At 39.1% G+C, this 20829-nt stretch overlaps 1 protein-coding gene and 7 non-coding genes across 8 annotated transcripts in view; 6 read left to right on the top strand and 2 right to left on the bottom strand.

Annotated features, from left to right (window-relative positions):
- The window catches only part of LOC134204856 (plastin-2-like), a 163343-nt gene that overhangs the window by 71382 nt on the left and 71132 nt on the right, over positions 1–20829 (top strand). The gene's annotated exons all lie outside the window — the stretch shown is intronic.
- Positions 591–662, top strand: Trnaw-cca (transfer RNA tryptophan (anticodon CCA)). Its single transcript has one exon. It is a non-coding gene; the product is annotated as a tRNA-Trp (tRNA).
- Trnal-caa (transfer RNA leucine (anticodon CAA)) lies at positions 2250–2381 on the bottom strand. The gene is made up of 2 exons: positions 2344–2381; positions 2250–2294 (listed from the first exon to the last, which is right to left on the bottom strand). It is a non-coding gene; the product is annotated as a tRNA-Leu (tRNA).
- On the top strand, positions 13232–13304 carry Trnak-uuu (transfer RNA lysine (anticodon UUU)). The gene has a single exon. It is a non-coding gene; the product is annotated as a tRNA-Lys (tRNA).
- On the bottom strand, positions 13403–13531 carry Trnal-caa (transfer RNA leucine (anticodon CAA)). The gene is made up of 2 exons: positions 13494–13531; positions 13403–13447 (listed from the first exon to the last, which is right to left on the bottom strand). It is a non-coding gene; the product is annotated as a tRNA-Leu (tRNA).
- Trnak-uuu (transfer RNA lysine (anticodon UUU)) lies at positions 14172–14244 on the top strand. The gene has a single exon. It is a non-coding gene; the product is annotated as a tRNA-Lys (tRNA).
- Trnak-uuu (transfer RNA lysine (anticodon UUU)) lies at positions 18880–18952 on the top strand. The gene has a single exon. It is a non-coding gene; the product is annotated as a tRNA-Lys (tRNA).
- Trnak-uuu (transfer RNA lysine (anticodon UUU)) lies at positions 19854–19926 on the top strand. The gene has a single exon. It is a non-coding gene; the product is annotated as a tRNA-Lys (tRNA).

Below are 20829 nucleotides of genomic sequence, written 5' to 3'. Positions count from 1 at the left end.
CTTCAAATCTAATTCGTTAAAACCAAATGTTTTCTAAGGGACTGCATTTTGATCCATTCTTCCCTATTTGAAGTGAAAATTAAATTGCATGATTCAATAACTGCTAATTGATTGTTCATACATACCTATTAGTATTGTTCTCCTCTGAAGAATCTGCTCCTCCGTTGCAAATTTAGTAGTTATTAATGGTAATATTTTGTTAACACCTATTTACTTGGCTTATTCCATATATCCAAATATGATTTGAGCTTCGATTATTTAGTTGCGCATACCATGTCAGTTTATTCACACGCAATTATTATATTACGGTATGGCCTATTATTGATATGGAGTTTTCTGTGACCAATTATGTTGAAATTTGGCCTAAACGTTTCAGAAAGGTTAGGACTTAGGAGTGACCAACGAACCTGCCGATAATAAAAACAAACGCTTTTTTTTAAGCTTTATTAATGTAGGAAAAAAAAAACAAACGGTAATAAAGTTGCCGTTTCATAATGGATGGCTTTATAAATTGAGGAGCTTTTTTCATATGCTGTATTGAGATACATTAAATCGCCATTGTATTGTATTAGCCACAGGTAAATAAGCATGACTCCGTGGCGCAACGGTAGCGCGTCTGACTCCAGATCAGAAGGTTGCGTGTTCAAATCACGTCGGGGTCATCATCAACAAATTTTTTTGGACTTACAAATTAGAAATGAAAATATGTTCGTTGCGTGTGTGGGCACAGACAGGCAGAGGGAGGGTAAGCAGGAAAGGGGATGATTTCTCCCAAAAAATATTTTAAATTTATTCCAAAAAAAGTCTATTAGAAAGAGTAGAGTAGAAAAAGATGTTGTTTGGGTTTCGTTCAATGTTATCTAAAATTATCATCCGTTTCCGAATATGGGAGCGTGCCATCAATAATTAAGTAAATAAATATATTTTCAAAAATGAAACGAGACATTCTGAAATACTTTGCACCTTCTTTTGAAATTGAATGTTCGAAATGACAAATCATTCAGTTTAACCTGTTCAATATGATGATTCATATAGGTTGGTTTTTCTGTTTGGGATATTCCGTAAGTAAGATCATTATAGATAACCAATAACCTATGAGACATTTCTGGGCGTGTGAAGTCTGCGGATGACCTGGCACAGAAAACTCCGAACTGTAATGTGAGATGATGTCACGCACAACTCCACTTGTTTCGCTGCTTCAAAGGATGACTGATAAGGAGCGTTGCGTCGCCGATTCCTTTCGAATTTTAATTGGAAACCTTAGTCAACTGTTGTTGATAATCGATCGCCGCATATCGACTACAGGTGACATTGAATGCATCATTGACACACGTCATGCGCCTCGTGCCCTCGTGTGGTACGCACACCCGCAGTGTGACTTAATTTAGGCGAACTGAATGATAAATATTTACCGTGTGTAGACATAGTGACGAAGCTTTTTCCAAATTCATGAACCGACACCTCAGAAGTGTTCGCCTCGCCAATTCGGAAATGTAAATACCTAGCAAATAGGAAAACTTGTCAAATATTTAAATATTGCTCCTCATCCACTACGAGAGGGTGACGTGTTCGGTACCGGTTTAATGTCTTGCGACGGATCGTGACTCATAAATTCAGCATTCGGTCGGCAATAGTGGGGTTTGTGCTCTTCCGTCGTGATTGTTTCGTCTTCAAGCTGCAATCAATCATCGTTTGAGCACTATACTTACTGGCATGTACACTTGAGAAAACATAAACTACTGAAATAGCGTGTCACAGTATCGAATGGAAACAAAGAGCAGCACTTTATTGAAAGCAGTAAAATGCTGTAATAAATGCGGAATCCAGATGGCCTTTGTTCTAAGTAGGTACATATTATTGTTTTTGCTCGAGAAATTCCTTGATGTATTCAATTCAATGGAAGTACGTAACAGCAACAATGCTTTACTTAGAAATGTAAAATTTGAAAAAAAAATGCGTTGTCGAAATCACAATTCAAAAATGTTCTTCATAGAGATGAAGATAATCCTAAACAAATTTTGAGCTTCAGATAAATTTTTGGATTATTTAAGATTATATTCGAATTTAATTTTCAATATAGCCCTAACTGCCCTTGTAAATTATTTCTGTTAATAAGGCTTTGTGTAGTCATCAGAAAGCAGTTGCTTCAACGTTTAAACAAGTATAAAACTATTAGTCACAATCAGATTTTGCAAGAAATCCGGTGATGTAATAATTCCGATTTTCCTACGCCAATTAAAAAAGACTCTTGTCAGAAGTGGGATTCGAACCCACGCCCTCAGAGAGGACCAGAACGCTCTTCACCACCCCGTGCTTTTTGCGTGCGTCACGAGTAAGATTGCTCTTGAGTCTGGCGCCTTAGACCGCTCGGCCATCCTGACATTCATACCTTCCGAATTCTTCCATTGCACACGGTAACCGCGAAGCTCGATTCGTTATCACGAGTAGCAACTATATTTGGATTAGAAATAGGATTGACGCTCCAAGAAAAACAATATTTTATCTTCATATAGGGGATGCGGTTTGTCGTAGGAGTAAAAAGTTGTTCAAATACAAAAGCCGTTGAGCCGATTCGAAAACAGGTTTTCAAATTAATCAAAATAACTACCGCTGGTTGTGTAGCGACACAATGCCATCGGTAAATGTCGGTGAACGATTATCATGATAGCACTTTTAATTAATTATCCACTGCTAAAACCACTGTCAGTGGTTGGTAGAAATGCAAACATCAAAAGTAGCTTCTCAGTTTGCCTTGATGGCACTCGGTTGACACAAACGGACGTAAAACCAGTTCAAACATATAACAAATTCCATTATGAACCTGTTTCCTGTTGCGCATGAAGTCTCGACTTTCTAAGCCTATGCAGACGTTGTTGCTTATAGTAGTGGCTGGAATCCCGAAAAACTACTCTAAGCATAGTCTCACATGTGTATCTAGTCTCTGTTATGGTATACTTGTTTATCGTCAAGGTCATTAGGTTGGAATTTATGTTCAATTTGAATTATTTGCTTTCGCGCACTCAAAGCAGAAGACAAGTTTGCTGTGACCTGAATTGGTCCGCATTCGATACAGTCTACGTTTTGAAAAATGGGCCTTCAGGATTACACAAAACTTGCCCAACAGAGCATATTGCGAGACACTTGGAATGTTTTGGACATGTACCACGGCATTCTGGGAGTCTGCTTCTCCTTCTGCGGGGAAGTGGCCTTTTTAATGCATTTTGTAACCAATCTTACAAACTTAGTGTTTAGACATAAATTGATATTTGTCCTAAGAAGTTGTAACGGTTTATGTGAAGTATGCACTTCTTGTCTTACTGTACAAAAATAAAGAACAAGGAATTATTCCTCTTCTGGTATTCCTTAAGCTGTGGAGCTCACAAGTAGCGGGATCTGATCTCATAGTACAAACTACGCATGCAATAAAAATTAAATGGAGCTGCCATTTTTCCTGCCATTCCGCAAGAAAAATTACGTTTTACCCATACTTGAGTATCCGGTATTTTTACGTAAGACTACGTCTGTGTTTTCTATGCCGGGGTACACTTTGCGATGGTGTAAATCGAGAAGCGTCACGAAAATAAGATGAACTTTGAACGTTAATATCTTATCCATTGCTCGAGAAATTTCTTTTGTTAAATTTTACAATTCGATCAAGGAAGCGTCAACTCTTCTACAGAGCCTTCTAAAAATATTTGTATGTATTGATAAATATTCATTGATTATTGGCGTTGAAGACGTTGATAGTGGTTTCCACGGACTATCTGATACTGATCAGTGCACTATGGTCATGGATGCAGATTGCAGAATTACGCGGAAAGACGAATTTTACGCCAAAACTATATTTTTTAGAAAAAACTGTTGTTCTACAAAATTGTTCGAAATAGTAAGGACATCATTATGGTGCAACCAAAAAATAGGGTGGCCCAAAAAAATTATGAAATATTTTTTTATTTTTTGGAATATTGACATGTTATGTTCTACAAAGTTGTAGCGCAGCTTATTCCAATCAATTTTGCTAAAAAAACTTTTTCTGTAGCTCTTAAGTTGGCTGATTTAGAGCAATTTTACCTAATTGGATTAGGGTGTACCTCAAAAAAACAGTATTTTTGATATACTTTTTTTGTTTTGGATTTCTCGAAAAAGTCGTCTTCAGGTGACTTTTAGAGCTAAAAAAATGCAACTTTTGATGGGTAAATATGCTCAATATCTTCTACCGATTAAAAGTTATGATCGTTTTTCTGTCAAAATTACATTTTTTTTCATAAGTTGATATCTCCGGCTAGGGCAGACCAAAAAAATATGTTTACACGGCATTTGAAAAAGAAATTTATATTCCTTATTATGTCCAAAAATTGGGGATTCTCACAGATGTCACCTTCTGAAGACTTTTGGAGCTTTTCAAAACGCGTGTTTTGCTATAATAAAATCGTCTGTATCTTCTTCCATTATCAAGTTATATCAATTTATTTGAAAAACATGATTTTAGTTAAATTGGTAAAACTTGAGATAAAAAAATAACATTTCTCCAATTTTATGACATAATAAGGAATATGAATTTCTCTTTCAAATGACGTGTAAACATAGTTTTTTGGTCTGCCCTAATCAACTAATGAAAAAAATGTAATTTTGACAGAAAAACGATTATAACTTTTGATCGGTAGAAGATATTGAGCATATTTACCCATGAAAAGTTGCATTTTTTGAGCTCTAAAAGTCACCTGAAGACGACTTTTTCGAGAAATCTAAAACAAAAAAAAGTATATCAAAAATACTGTCTTGAGGTTGTCACGCGTACCCAAAAGGCTGTTTCTTTTGTAAATGGTCTATGCCCGTTGTAATTCATTGAACCAAATTGGAAAAGCACCTACCTGGTACCTGGTTGGCTACAGCGTCGTTACATCTATGCCTGGCGTATTGTAGAGCTCCATAATCGTCGATCTTGGGCGATGTTCTTCCAGTTTCCCCAAACGTTCAGGGTTCCCAGGTCCGATTCCACCGCGTGCAGCCAGCGTGTTCACCCAAGTAACATTTTAAGTTTCATAAAGTTCTTGAAGACCATAATTTACTCTTCAAGAGAGTTATAAAACCAGCGTAAAACCAAATTGTTACTAGGGCATGGTTTTCCACGAAGTCGCCGGCCCCTATCTGGTTCTCTGTTGAATATTGTTTTTGCTATTCTTTCTACCGACCTTCGCACTAAGTGACCAGCCTTCTGAAATCCGCCGTATTTTATACGATTCACAATATTTACTTCTCTGTATACTTGATACAGCTCATGATTCATGCGTCTGCGACACACACCATTTTCTAGTTTCCCTACGAGTATTGTAGGCAGCACTTTTCGCTCGAAAACCCCGAAAGCTTTCCGGTCGGCCTCTAGTAACGTCCATGCTTCATGTCCATAAAGGGCCAGAATCAGGTAGAATCAGAGTTTTGTACAGACCAAATTTCGTTTCCGTCTGCATGCTGCGGGACCTAAGCTGGTTACGTAATCCGTAAAATGACCTATTTGCAGCAGCACGTCTTTTCACTTCACAGGAATCGCCATTGTCACATATCACAAGCGTTCCAAGGTAAACAAATTCTTCAACAACTTCAAACACATCCCCATCAAGCACCAACACCACTTGGTCTTCCTCTATCTCTACCTGCCACCATGTACTTTGTCTTGATAGAGTTAATGGTTAAGCGAAGCCTATTCTCGCCGTCTCCCTCTTCAGTGGGACAAAAGCCTCCACGACTGCTCTGCGATCGATTCCAATGAGGTCGATGTCGTCCGCAAAGCCTAGGAGCATATGCGACCGTGTGATGATAGCCAGATCTCCAAATAGCGCCCTCGACTGCAATGTTGAATAATAAATTCGAAAGTGCATCACCCCACTTCGTCTGCAATCCGAATACTTGATTTCGAGCCATCCAGCGTTGCACGTATCAGTCTAATCAGTTTCGCCGGAAAACCATGTTCGGACATTATCTGCCACAGCTCATTTCTTTTCACTGAATCGTACGCTGCTTTGAAATCAATGAACAGATGGTGAGTCTGCAAGTTGTACTCCCGGAAATTATCAAGGATCATCCGCAGGCCAAACATCTGATCCGTCGTTGATCGGCCCTCACGAAAACCTGCCTGGTATTCGCCGACGGAGGACTCTTCAAGCGGTCTCAGTAACAGGATCGCGACAGGATTTTGTACGCACCGAATTCAGAAGGGTGATACGTTTGATCGGATTTGTACCTCCGGAGAGGAGCAAATCCCCCTTCCCTGTCATCATACGACCATAGTCACCGGGGTTGGCTACCCGATTTTCCCTAAGGTTGCTCGTATCCCGGCCAGCGCCACAAGGAGGTAGGGATAGGTGTTGCTGGATAAGATGCTAAGGACCGCGAAATGGGGTATATTTTATTCCTTCAGGTATATTGCCGTGCCATTGGAGAAGCATTGAATAAAAAATCAAAACATATTTAGTTTAAATGATTACAAAAAGCTGAAATCCTTAAGGAAACAAAAAGATCGTACGTTATGCGTATCGATTTAATGGATTTGGATTTGGATTTGTGAAAGAATGTTTTAAAACTTCTCAAATTTTTTCGAATTTTTTCGTTGCCTTCTCAAAGTTTTATGTTTGGGCAACAAAAAATCCAAACATTTTTGTGTTTGTGCTCATGCACTTCTTCTAAAATTTCGGCCCCTAGCTTAGGCTAGTTCGCCGACTGGCGTAGCTGGCACAGCTACGTTGTCTCGATCCCTCGGTGGTTGTGTCACAAACTTCCTCACTCGAATCCTCCTGACTTCCCCCGGCGTCGAGGGTGGTCCACCAGTTCCGGTGAAGGAAACTTCCGCACTGATGGTGCCCCAACTACCGGTGGCTATCGCAGGGGACGCTTTCGCGCATTGCGCCGACTTCGTCTTCGGGTTGCAGAGGTGGTCCGACAGTTCCGGTGGTGGATAACGTCCGCACTGGCGGTGCTCTACATACCCGAAGCACTTCCTTCTTCTTTCTTCTTTCTTCAGCAGGTTGACGGTTCGAGTGCCGAGGTCGGTCCGACGATTCCGGTTGGCAGAAGACTTCCGGTTCGCTGGCGCCCCGACGACTCGAGACCAAACACTGCTCACTGTGCTGGATTTCCCTCCAAACCGACGCTTACTTGCTGGTCCCTTCTCCATCGACGCTGCAGCTCTGACATTATTTGCGTCACGACTCTGGTTACCGCATGCCACGTACCTTCATCGCGACACATTCGCTCTGCGATGTTGTCCGCCCTTATGGCAGGCATTCTTCTACGTGCCTCCGCAAACCTCGGGCAGTCGAATATCACGTGCTCTGGAGTCTCCTCCACGTTGATACACGCCGGGCAGAATGGCGATGACGCATGGCCACACCGGTGCAAATATTGGCGGAAACAACCGTGTCCGGACAGGAACTGTGTAAGGTAAAAGTTCACCTCACCATGCTCCCTGTTCACCCACGTCAACACATTGGGGATGAGCTGATGGGTCCACCTTCCATTATCCGCATTGTCCCACTCCTGCTGCCACTTCATCATAGAGTCCAGTCTCACCGCCTTCCTGCCATTTCGGGTATCCCTCCGTTGGTAGCACTCGATGTCCTCTGCTAGGGTTATGCAGACTGGAATCATCCCTGCGATAACGCAAACTGCCTCCGACGAAATAGTTCGGTACGCACTCGCGACTCGAATGGCCATTAGACGAAACACGCTATTCAGCTTCCTCCGGTTACGTTTCGTCTTGAGCACAGCTCCCCAGGCTGGAACTCCGTACCTTAGTATCGAGGATGATACTGTCGCAAGAAGACGCCTACTGCTGCCTTTCGGACCGCCGACGTTCGGCATGATCCTTGCTAACGCACTGATCATTTTAGCCGCCTTTTCACAGGAATAGTCCACGTGGGTGTTGAAGTTCAACCGGTCATCAATCATCACACCTAGATGTCTCAGAGTCCGCACCGACGGGATGTCGTTCCTTCCGATGGTAATCTGATTTTCTGGACCCCTGATTTTCTTTGTCACGACTCGATAAGCGTTACCCCAAGGATCAGCGTCAGCTTCCCGGCACAACTCCTTGAAGCAGTTGGACTTACTGATTTGGATCGCCCGTTTGAAAGCCGCTCTAGCTTCACGAAAAACTATCTTTCGCTCCTCTCTGACCATTTCAGACCGTGCCCTCTGAAAGTGTCTCCTAGCTCTGAGGCAGGCAGCGCGAAGGTTGGCCAGATTTTCGTTCCACCAGTAACTTGGCCGCCGGCTATTCGTTGGCTCCACTTTTTCTCGGCATCGTCGCATCGCAAGCCCTTGCTAGCGTTTCCGTCAGCTGATCTGCGTCAAGGTTTGTAGCGTCGCTGTCCGCTCGAAGTGCTTCGATAAAAAGATCATTATCGAAGTCCTTCGTCTTCCATCTTCGCCAACTAGACCTTATCTCCCGTCGTACCGTCGGCGTTCGTGTTCCAACACTGTATCGGATCGCCTGGTGATCGCTATGGTTATATTCTTCACAAACTCTCCAGTTCATGTTCCTCGTCATCGACGGACTGCAGAACGTGACATCGATGATGGACTCCCTGCCATCTCTGCGAAATGTACTAACGGTACCTTCGTTGCCCAATCTTACTTTCAGCTTAGCCAGCGCCTCCAGCAAACTGTAACCTCTGGCGTTAGTCAGTCTGCTTCCCCAATCCACTGCCCAAGCATTGAAATCGCCTCCGATCGGTTTTCGGCCGATCAGCTTCTCCGTGAGTGAGTCCAGCATCCGGTTATACTGCTCCAAAGTCCACCTTGGGGGTGCGTAACAGCTACACACAAAGATCCCGTTAATTTTAACGATTACGAATAGAGATGTCGTAAAATGTCGATTATTGAATCGATTAATCATTGTATAGTAATCGATTCAAAATTAATCGATTATCACAACGATGAATCGATTAATCGAAATAATCAATTAATTTTCGACATCCTTATGATGTCGTAAAATTCTGATTAATCGATTAGTAACTAATCGATTACTCACGATTCCTCTCGATTATTGAATCGATTAATCGTTGGGTAATAATCGATTCAAAATTAATCGATTATCACAACGATGAATCGATTAATCGAAGTAATCGATTAATTTGCGACATCTCTTTTACGAAACCCTCGCTTGAACTGTCTACCACTTCTTGGATAGGGAATCTGCCCATCACTTGGATAGCCGCGATCCCCGTAGCATCCGCCACCCAGTTTCCGTTGTCAGAAGGAATCCGGTACGCCTCAGCAATAATTGCCATTGTGATGTCTGTATGTGTGTGTGTACAAAAATGTGAGACACACTTTTTGATACTTAGCATTATCCGATTTGCTCACAATAGGTTGCAATCTACGCATAATGCGTTGTTTCCCATTGAAAATTGGCCCAATCGGTCATTGCGTTCCAGAGTTATTGACAAAACATTGTTTTTTGCCAAGGGTCCCCCCTTGGAAAAAAAAAATCAAAATCGAAAAAAAAATTCCAAAAACTGCTGCAATGCATTCAAATGACCGCAGATAGATATGAATGGATGGAAATAGTAAAATCTATCCCCCTAAAGTGCTATTTTGACCTCTCTTATATGTTTTTTTCAATTTTATAATGCGCGAGAAAGGCACCACCAACGCTAGGTGGATTAATTTGGGTTTTTTGTCTTTATTAGCGAGACTTTCAGCCCAAGGAGTCTCGTAGATACAAAAAAGTTGAACAGCTCCACTCTAATGAAACGGTCATATTAAAAAATCTGGGATCTGGGAATCAGAAAACAATTTAGAGTGCTTTTTGGAAGAATATGAAAGTCAGTGGTTATCAACCTAAATGAGATAAAATAATAGTGTAACCGTGTTATAGCTCTCCATATAAGCTAGTGTTGAAATTTCGCTTGCATTGAGAATAAGCAAGAGTCAGGAATGAAAAAGATAGACCGGTTAGCTATAACATCATCCTCTTTCTCAATTACCTAATTAAGGGAATATTTATTTATTATCTGAGCCCTCGTGGTCAGCTTCAACCATTCGAGCGTTAAATAAGCTAGGTTTCGAGAGAGTCGATCAAGAAGAGCTGAAAACCTATACGAACCCCTTGCATTAGTGTGGATGAACCGTCGGAAAAATCCCCAATAGCGACGCGCATCCTTCCAATCCACACCGGCTCAACAGGTTGGTTTTATTCTCTGGAGCCTGGAGGGTAAAGCTGGTAGAAAAGTTCAAAGGTAGTTCTGATTTTCTAAAATAAATGGAATTCTCAAGAAATATTTTGATTTACTTTATACTTAGACAATGGTCCAAACTTTATGGTAGAGAAGATGCGTTGACTCTCCGCTCTAAAAGAATTAGTTACTAGTTGACGAATTGAGGATTCTATGTCTGTTACATATTTTGAACACTTGAACCAAAATTCAATCTTAATTACCTATGTCTAAAACCCGATTTATGTACATTAGGGTGGCTCAAATTAGTATGAAAAAAACTTTTTTAATTTTTTTTGATGGGCCGTTCTCTTATTCAGTTCTATTTGATGCCCTGATGCTCTGGACAAAATTTCAGCCAAATCGGTCAACGTTTGGGCGGTGCTAAACTTGTTGGAAGTTTATATGCAAAAATGTATGCAGAAACATCCCAAAACAGTGAATTGCAGTTGGACGGCACAACTTACGATGAAGAACTATGATAGTCATTCAGATCTTGAAGAATTTAATACAGAATGTTATGCAGAAAACCGCGAGAAGATTAGAGTTTTCCCGGCTAAGTTATTAGCATTTCTCTGAAGTGGGGTTTGAGCAAATTTCGTTTCTTTTACCTTTGAAAAGAAATAAATTCACCCCTACAACACACCAGTAAAATGCTAATATCTTTGCCTAATAAACTCTAATCTTCTCGCGGTTTTCAGCATAACATTCTGTATTTAATTCTACGAGAACTGGATAATCACTGTTTTTGGATGTTCCTGCATACATTTTTCCATATAAACTTCCAACGAGTTTAGCACCGCCCATACGTTGACCGATTTGCCTGAAATTTTGTCCAGAGCATCAGGGCATCAAATAGAACCGAATAGAAGGGCGAATAGATGCCTACTCCGATAATCGATTTTCAATGTCCTTGAGCCATTAATCCAACGTAGTCTTTGAGCAATCAAGCTCCCGCCTCGGTCGCAATCATAATCGACTCGGATAGTCCCCGACGGCGAATCGATCATACTCCGACGAGAAGTTTCCCAACAGCGGGAGCTTTCCCGTAACCGGCCGTGACGACACATTCTGCGAGTGCGGGTTACTGCATTACTGCAGTAGCATCGGTCTCCTAAATTAATAAAAAAAAACCCTGCCAAACAAACTTCTTATCTACCTATAAGATAACAATCTTTCAATATGCAATGCATTTAAATTTTTAAATATTCACACAAAAAATGAATCCAGTCTATAAAAGATTTTTGAAAATTTCTGTACAAATAGAACAGATTTTTGAAAACTAGAAATTGGTAGCGGTGCCCACTATGTTGATGCGTTATCATTGCCTCTTATATGCCATTCGATAACAGATTAATTTATCTATTGATAGTCTAGTGGTTAGAGTTCACGCTTGATAATCGACTCGTCCATAGTTCGATATTCGTGTCCCCTTCGTTCTTTTTAACTAATAGAAAATAATTATCAAGAAAAAAAAAAGTTTGAGGCTAAAATCGTTTTCTAAATCGTTGTTTTGTTGGTTTTGTCTTCAAACAGTCGGATTGTGGTGTAAGCGTATTTGTCCCATTAATAAATTCCTCTCCCATATCACAGCTGCTTAGTCTGTCTCGTTTTGTCCCTTTCTAGTATGCTAAGTATACGTAAAGGTTATATGATCACTCCAAAACCAAACTTTTGATGGAATGCTCGGAGACCCATAGTGTTATATACCAATCGACTCGGCTGTACGAATTGAGGTGATGTCTGTATGTGTGTATGTGTACACATTTTTGTAGACACACTTTTTGGAACTTCGCCTTGGCCGGATTACTCGGAACAAGTTGCATTCGATGGGGAATCCTGTCCCATTGTTTGTTATTAAAAATTGGCAAGATGGTTATTGACAATATTTTTATGACTATTTTTATTCGCAAAACATTGCGTTACCTTCATATGCTGTCAAACACATTGTAAAGACAAATAAAATAATAACAGATTTACGGAATGCTCGTTTGTTAAGGACATCTACCTTCAATTCCATCTCTCTTGTGTGATGCGTGACAACGTCAAATAAACGTGTAAGCCTATTATTCTGCCCACAATCGTATATTTGTATTGATCTCACCTGTTTGATGGCTTAACGAGATTGAAATGTTTTCCACTTTAGTATTGTTTATTTTTCTTCAGTGAATAAACACGCTAAATAATCGCTTCTCATTTTCTATTTGCAGGTAAGCATTTGACGTGAATTTGGGGCGATATAGATACGAAAACATTTGTAAGTAATGAACACAATACTTAAAGTACGATTGAACTGAAAGCAAAATTCGTTTCACGTCTTTTATTCGACCATGAATTCAATGCATTGACTCACTCAATAGTCAATAAATTTGCTAATACATGCTATCTGGTTTACGTAACGTGAAGATCATCTTATACCTACAACACACATTACACGTTAACTTCTGGAAAACATTGTTCAGTCTTTGTGGGTACCGTTTGTTAAAATGCTGGCACCATAGCCAAGTAAAATCAACGTATCCCTCGTACGGCGACGTTGGAAAAAATCAACACTCGAGCCTCACAAAGTTATAAAGTGGTGGAATTGAATGGAATAGTACTAAATCATTCTCTAGCAAGTAAAGACATTACAGTAAACAAGCTTTAAAATATTTTTTACTTAATTTTGTGATTTTTTTGTCCATGATTGATAACTTTTTACAAAACTTGTAACCAGAAGGAAAAAACAATCGATACACAAACCAATTTATTTAGTTTTGTTATTTATTTAGGGGAACGGTTCGTCACTTCATCTCATCGCTCCTATTTCCATCCTATCAAAAACAAAGCAATGGAGAAGAATTTGGTTCGTTTATTATTTTTCTGATTTTTTTCAGCAGTGAGCATGCATGTTGACAAAAAGAATCGAAGAATTTGGTGTCGTATTTCTTTGTTTAGCGAGATGGAGATGGAGATCGGAACAGTTCCCCTATATGCGTTTTATCACTGTTAGGGCTTTAGGCACCATTTGGGCCACCGCTGCCCGGATAGCTCAGTCGGTAGAGCGTTGGACTTTTAATCCAACGGTCTAGGGTTCAAGTCCCTATTCGGGCGCATTATATTTTTTGCCACATAGTGGATTCATTAATTTGAAACACCTCCATGCCATCATGTGCGCCTGTTACTTCTTGATCCCAAAATAAAAAGGATTTTGTCAGAAGTGGGATTCGAACCCACGCCCTCAGAGAGGACCAGAACGCTCGAAACCGGGAATTGAACCCACCTAGGGCGGGTAAGATTACTCTTGAGTCTGGCGCCTTAGACCGCTCGGCCATCCTGACATGTTGAGGGGGGTGTGCCGAAATCCAATCACATTCGATTGAGTGAAACATGAGAGGTTCATTATTGATGACGTCATTATCGAACCACTTGCCACAGATAACTGATGTCAAGATGAGGTGCTTGATTATTGCGAACGTTACGAGTCACGCACACTAGGAGTGAACTTTTTAGAACCAGTGTGTTCAATTTTCAAATTCAACTCTTCATTCGAAAACAAAGTAGACGTAAAGTAGCTAACACCTTACTGCATAACTGGTTCCGCATATTGGTCCAGCTTTTGAGAAATCCCGCGTTAGTTGTCGTTCGCCTATAACTTTCTGGCTGTTAATTTAATGCTGCTTATCGCGCATATACATACGTTGGCGCTGGCAGTGATGAGTAGGAAACCAGCCAATGATTGTGATTTATTGATCCAACATGTATGATCACCTGCGAAGATTTACTTATATTGGCTCAACCAAATGGCTGTTCGAATTTTCCATGTCGGCTAGAAATAGTATGAATAATTTTGGCGAAGCAACTTTCATGCGTCATTACTAATTACGTGTGTATTGATTACTCACCCTGCAACTTACGATCGATTAGTGATGAGTAGCAGGTTAGGTGATGTGTTTTCTGCTTAAGCGATCGAGTTTCGTAGCCCGGTTAGCTCAGTCGGTAGAGCGTTGGACTTTTAATCCAACGGTCAAGGGTTCAAGTCCCTTATCGGGCGGGATCATTCTTTTTGTAAATATTATATTATTGTAAGGTATGTGTTTCTCTGAACGACTCACATAACTTTTATATTTCTATTAGAGCTAAGCCTGACATACTTCAAATTGCGATGCATCCGACACATTTGCGTTAAGAATGGAACAATATAAACATTGAGTGAAATGATCATTTCGTGAAGGTTGAGAACGATCTTCCATTATTTTTTTTATACGACTGGTGGAAAACAAGTTTATCTATCCACATGAGTGCAAACCAAGGTGCAACGAATCCATAATCTTGGTGCGATCATATTTTTGACGTAGGACTACGTCTTTGTTTTCAATACATTTCAAAATTTGGAAAATGCGACCGTCACGAAAATAATGATAGGTTTCGTAGGTTCATAAGTTGGTCATTTCTCAACGGATTTACATGATCTAACATCTATCGATTGCAGATTCAGTATCCTAGCCGAAAAAAAATAATAATAAACTATCGATTTGTGCTCTGTTCTCAAATACTATTTGCTCCCCCAATCAGTCAATAATCACATGATTTCACTAATCTCTATCAGCTTACACCGATTTATTCAGTTCCTTTATCATATGTTCAATTACGGAACTGATGGGTGAGGAATAATGATCTTTAATGTACTTGCAGAGCAAAATGTCTCAACACATACATCTGTCATATATTTGTTTTAACTATATTTTTAGAACTATTTGTTTTGAATAGAATAGGTATTAATAATGAAGGCAGTGTCGAAAATTATGTTGTTGAATACATTTTTAACGGATTCTATTTATCTACGTAGCCATACGTCTACAGTTCGTACAGCCAATCATAGGACTGTCCCAATATAGTTTTTTGAAGTGATCTTTTACTCAATTTTTGTGTTTTTAACGAAAATTAGTTGGTTTCGGCGCAATTTTGAGTCGGCCAAGCTTAGAGTGCATATTTCCCATGTCTTTCAAATTAATTTTCAAGAATACGCTAAAAGTCATTTACACATCGCGTGAATTATTTTCACGCATAATGACGACGTCTTGATAGAATCACATACTGTGTGAAAATGGTGTCGGAGATAGATTTTTGAGACATGCAAAACCGCTGTGTACTACTATGATATGAGTAAGGGACTTTCGAACTGCCAGTCCTTCGGATCACCATTATGTCAACCATTTATTCGGAAGATTTTCCTTTTATTTCCTCTTGATTTTCAAACAATAGAATGTTGCGACAATTATAATTTTGTTTATAAATAATGGAAAAGCCACAGAATAAATATGAAAAAGTTGGCTAATTTTCGGCTTCAACTAGAAAAAAATATAATTAGGTTAGATCGGATTTTCGACTGCTCTCTTGTGATAATCATGTGCCATGTGCTAAAGGCATGGATCGCAAAATTTGCTATAAATTGATAAAGAAATGAAAGATGACAAACGAGAGGCATAATCCTCTCAATAATAACGAGTCATAAAAACAAGTTTATCGCAACCTAATACAAGTGTGAGCAGTGGCGTCGCGTAACCTCACTTTTTACCTGTGCACTGACCCAAAAAATGAAAATTATGGTATTTTGACAGCTCAAATGGGAAATAAAATTATCAGACTCGTTTAAACAAATCAAAATCTAGTTATTGTATGCATTTCCGCACATCAATTCCTCAAATTTAAACCCAGTGCACAGGTAGATTGAGGTAAGGGAAACGCCACTGAGTGTGAGAAAACAAAATTTAAGATGCAGCCCCCACCCACAAAATTATGATAAGCTTCGTTATCAAATGCCTGTGCAGTAAATAAAAGTCTGCTCCATCCAACTCGGTCCATGGCTGCACTTTGCCAGTCCCGCAGTCTTCAGAGTGTCTGCCAATCGTAATCGATTCGCTGTGCACCTCGCCTTCTTGTGCCCGTCGGACCATTGTCGAGAACCATTTTTACCGGATTACTATCCGACATTTTGGCAACGTGCCCGGCCGCAGTCGTTCGATTTTTGGATGGATGGTTCTCTCAATAGCTATTGGTCCTCCACGAGAAACGTCCAGATGATGCATTTGGCTGTTTTATTCATTGTAGTGAATGTAATAGAAAATTACGAATCTAAATTGTATAATAAAATAATTATGATCATGACCATTTGAATTTTGTATTTTTTGGTCGGTTCGCAGTGGCTGGTTTACAGGGACGTTAACGAAAACAAAACAAGCTGTCTTCTCTCTTAGGTTTGTGGTAGAACGTTCGTTCATTAATCCTGCTCGATAGTGCTCCACAAACTCCTTAGAACATGGTGGCCACTGAACCGGAAAAACCGGGAATTTGTTAGAACCGGGAAAAACCGGGAAATAACCAAAAATAAAAATAAAATACACAGGATTTTGTTTTTACACGATTTTTTTTCGCTCGTGTTTTTGATCGTGTGACTTCAATTAACCACCAAACTCTTCGCAACAGGTTTCAAAAAATCCAGGATAAATCAAAGAAAAATCACATGATAATTGGTATGCGTTAAACATTTAGAATGAGTGCAAAATTGAGAAAATATAAATCGTGTAAAATCAAAATCCAGTGTAATCAAATTCAAAATGTTCAGCGTACTTAAAATGTATTCAAAAATATTCGTAAAATTGCAAAATTAGATGAATGAATGAACGGGGGGAGATACTTGAAATCCGATGTAAATCGGTAATTATTGGATCTGGAAAATAATATTCGCAAGGACTTATGATAGTGTCTTCCAAAACACGTAACATTAGCTGAAAAATGAAAGAATTTCGATTCAGCCATATGCAGCAGAGATTGCAAATAATTGTAAACAAAACAAATGCTGTATATGGGACCGTATTCTGCAGTGATATGAATACCAATGGAAAGTTAGAATCCTTAGCTAAATTTTCTCCGAAGTAACTAAATTGCTCTACATAAAGGTAAAAAAATTGCAGCATATAAAGTGTTCATTTTTGGACAAACATAATTTGTACGCAGTTACGGGGCACTTTTTAAAGCCCTTGAGTTGATGAGGAAAAAAAAAGTTTATTTGTTTTAGAATCCTACAGTGACAAAATTTTAAAAATAATGGCTTTCAATGAAAAATTCAAAAAAAAATCTTGCATGTGAAATAGCTGATTCCGCCTGATGGCCTTCGTGTGGCAGAACATGCTAATGATCCTGTAGTTGAAGAAATAGCAGATGATTCTCAGTTTGCATAATGCTTACGTTACCCCAGTAACATTACAATTTCAAGATTGTTATAAAACCAAAATTGCAACCCAATGACGCGGTGGCGCATGCTGCCCAGCACTATGAAGCAAGTTTCCAGCTCGTTGCAGGTGCCAAACTTTCTGTCATGTGCAGAAAGTTTTCTACAGCGCTATGATGTTAAAGTTGCGATTCCAAGCTTCCATATTCCAATCTTCTCAGCTTCCTAAGCATATTCCAAGCTTTAATGAAACAATGAGTTAACCCCACGAAAAAAAAAAATCACAAAAAATCAAAGAAAATTCAGGTAGTGTTTAAGAAGCTGTGAAAGTACGAGTTACCTGGGTGTATATAGATTTTTGAGAAATATTTTATTTGGGTCACTTTTAGAACTGTGAATAACACATCTTTTTGGTAAAAACCAGGGAATCAATATTGGAGCAACGCCTAACAATATACCCTTTGTCATCAACAGAGTTTGTTACTGACAAACGCACCTCGCAACAAGCCTTTGTCAGAACCCGAACATAGTATGATAAGAATCATTTAGCTTACATGCTCTGATTTTTCGGAGAATACGATGCTAATTTTGTAATCATAGTTAGATTCTCGAATATTCCCATAAAAGCAAAAACTATGATAGCTTATAATCGAGATTTGCTGTAGAGATAATGTAAAATAACGGGATGAAAAGTTAGAAACAAGATTGTCTTCTTTTTTGTTGCTGACAAATAATATCGGATCTTTGTCATTATTGTCTCCGATAAAAATAAAGCTTTGTAGTTGGTTCTCTTTTGTCGCTTGTTTCGCATGCGCATCCAAGAAAAATTGATTCCCTGATCGTTTGTATTTGGAAAGTTATGGTCGTGATTCGATGAAAACATTTTTACAAAAACAAGTAAAACAATTTTAACAGAAAAAAAAACTCTGTTTTCCTACCACAAGCGAAGAAAAGTGCCGAAAATCTGCTAAGTTCCAAAAAGTGTGTCTACAAAATTGAAAGGAGCGTGAAAAGCAGCTGAAACTCAACCACCGGATATTTGAATAGCGGAAACCCGTGACTCGTTTTTAACGGGGGTCTGATGTTTTGGTTGTGTTTTCGTAGTATAGATGAAGTCTCTTTTCTTCTGCTTTTCGTTTCTATGGAACTGTCAATGTGGTTCGCACCTATCTCTTTTCTTCCCGTGATTATCCTTATGGCTGTCAGTGTGGAATTTCCAATCTTGACTACGAAACAAACTGTGGTGGAGGTATACAAGTGTCAGTCCCGTGGTTTTTAACAATTTCGGTAAAGTTGTAATTTTCCTATTTAGACATACATCGCATCTGTGATTTTACGTGTGGGTTTCATTTCCATATTTTAGTCTTTTCCTGCATCTGTGGAACAAACCACTTGTTGAGTTTTTAGATCCTTGACCTTCAGAGAGTCAGTAGAGCTCTAGGCAGTTACTATCTTCAAGCCCGGATAGCTCAGTCGGTAGAGCGTTGGACTTTTAATCCAACGGTCTAGGGTTCAAGTCCCTATTCGGGCGGTGATTTTTTTTTTCTTTAGTTAGATGGACAATCGAGAAAAATCTTGTTTGTGTTCTCCAAGTAATAAGGATTTGAATGTTTCTATTGTGGAAATTATCAATCAATTAATTAATAATTAAGGTAACATTCTTTTGAAACGTCATGAACTTTTCTTTTGTTCTACGAAGGCGAAAAATAGAATGCTTTTAGTAAAGAACAGCTCTTTATGCTAACATTGACATTCATAAAATGTATGTTTCGCACCACCCAGGCCAGGCACGCAGCATAGGAAATATACCTCCTTTAATATTACCCCATGCACCAACCGGTTAGTGACATGATGAGTAGTGTCCATACATGCAGCTCTCTCACCAATCGTAATTCAATCTCACTATGCACAGCCCACCTGGGCCGCCTTCATATCCGCGTACTCACTCTGCTGCCTGTGAACGTCCGGCTTCGCTGATCGTGTTGGTGTGTCTGACTGTCTGGTGCTCACGTTTTGATGATAAAAGCGAAGGTAGCAAGCAACAACCAAAATACTGAGTGTGAGTGCTTTTATGTTGTATTCTCGTACATTCTCTTTCCTCTCGCGTATTTGCTCTACCTTTCGGTGCGCATGCCCATCAGAAATTCGCTAGCGGCAGAACTATAGTTTTATGCGATACTTAATTCGTATCATATATGTATATTTAAGTCAAATAACTACAGCAAATGTCATTATTTTACTATTTAACAACTTATGTGTTTGAAAGGAATGAGTTTATTAATGGACTGTTATTGATATGTAATCTACAATGTATTTCATATTTTAATAGCATGATGATAATAGGCCAGCTACCTTACTTGAGATTTTTCATCCATATCACTTTGAGTACCCTCCTAACGCTTTTGTAAATCTCTTGACACCAGATTTATGAAGCCCGGGTAGCTCAGTCGGTAGAGCGTTGGACTTTTAATCCAACGGTCTAGGGTTCAAGTCCCTATTCGGGCGGTGATTTTTTGTAACTTCTGTTGACTATCATACTGTTTAGTAACTATTAGGGGGCGTATCATTAATTACGTAAGCAGCTTTTCTGACTTTTTCAACAAACCCCTTCCCCCTTCCCCCATCCCCATGTAAGATTATCTTTATACAATTCATGTTTTATTTAGCGTAAGAAAATTACATACCCCGCCATATGAAGCATACGGTTTTCGCACTATTCATTTGGTCGATTAGTAACTAGGGTATCTGTTCCTATATCAATAACAATAAGCCAATGCGCAAATGAAATGCATTTATTTCTCACCCAATAATCAAGAAACATGAGAATAATTATGCTCGGCTCACGTCATTTTTAATTGATAACAACTTGGTAACTTCAAAAATGAAATTGCTTTCACATTATAGAAGTATTTAGCTAAAAAACATCATCACTGCCATGCACCTATTTCAATAACATTCAAAAAAAAGTTAATCCTATGACTGTACCTATATCAATAATACTGTTTCCAACATAAAATACGCACACTATTACTTGTGTGTATACGTAACGATATGATTGCAGTGATGCCGAATTCTTCAATATTTTGTATTTGAGTTGAAATATAATTACAAAATTCCAGTTTTCGTTGTAGTTTTCCAACTTATCAGTTTAATTTTATGTTTGTCATAGCTTATCTCTTCGATATACCTTGTTTTACAAACAAAAGAGTTGAATTTCACAGTAAAAGTTCATTCAAGCAATTTTGAAATAAAAATTTAGGTCAGCAACCCTTGCCGATGCTGCAAAAGCCATGTAAATAGTTTGGAATACGGACAAGAATAATTTAGACGTTGTTCGATATAAACCTATATCAAACTATAGGAAATCGCGTTAGTTTTCCAAATATGATTATATTTATAGTGAAATTG

Source organism: Armigeres subalbatus, unplaced genomic scaffold, assembly GCF_024139115.2.
Source record: "Armigeres subalbatus isolate Guangzhou_Male unplaced genomic scaffold, GZ_Asu_2 Contig937, whole genome shotgun sequence".
In the NCBI taxonomy this organism is placed as follows: domain Eukaryota; kingdom Metazoa; phylum Arthropoda; class Insecta; order Diptera; family Culicidae; genus Armigeres; species Armigeres subalbatus.
This window is presented reverse-complemented; position numbering and strand designations above follow the sequence as displayed.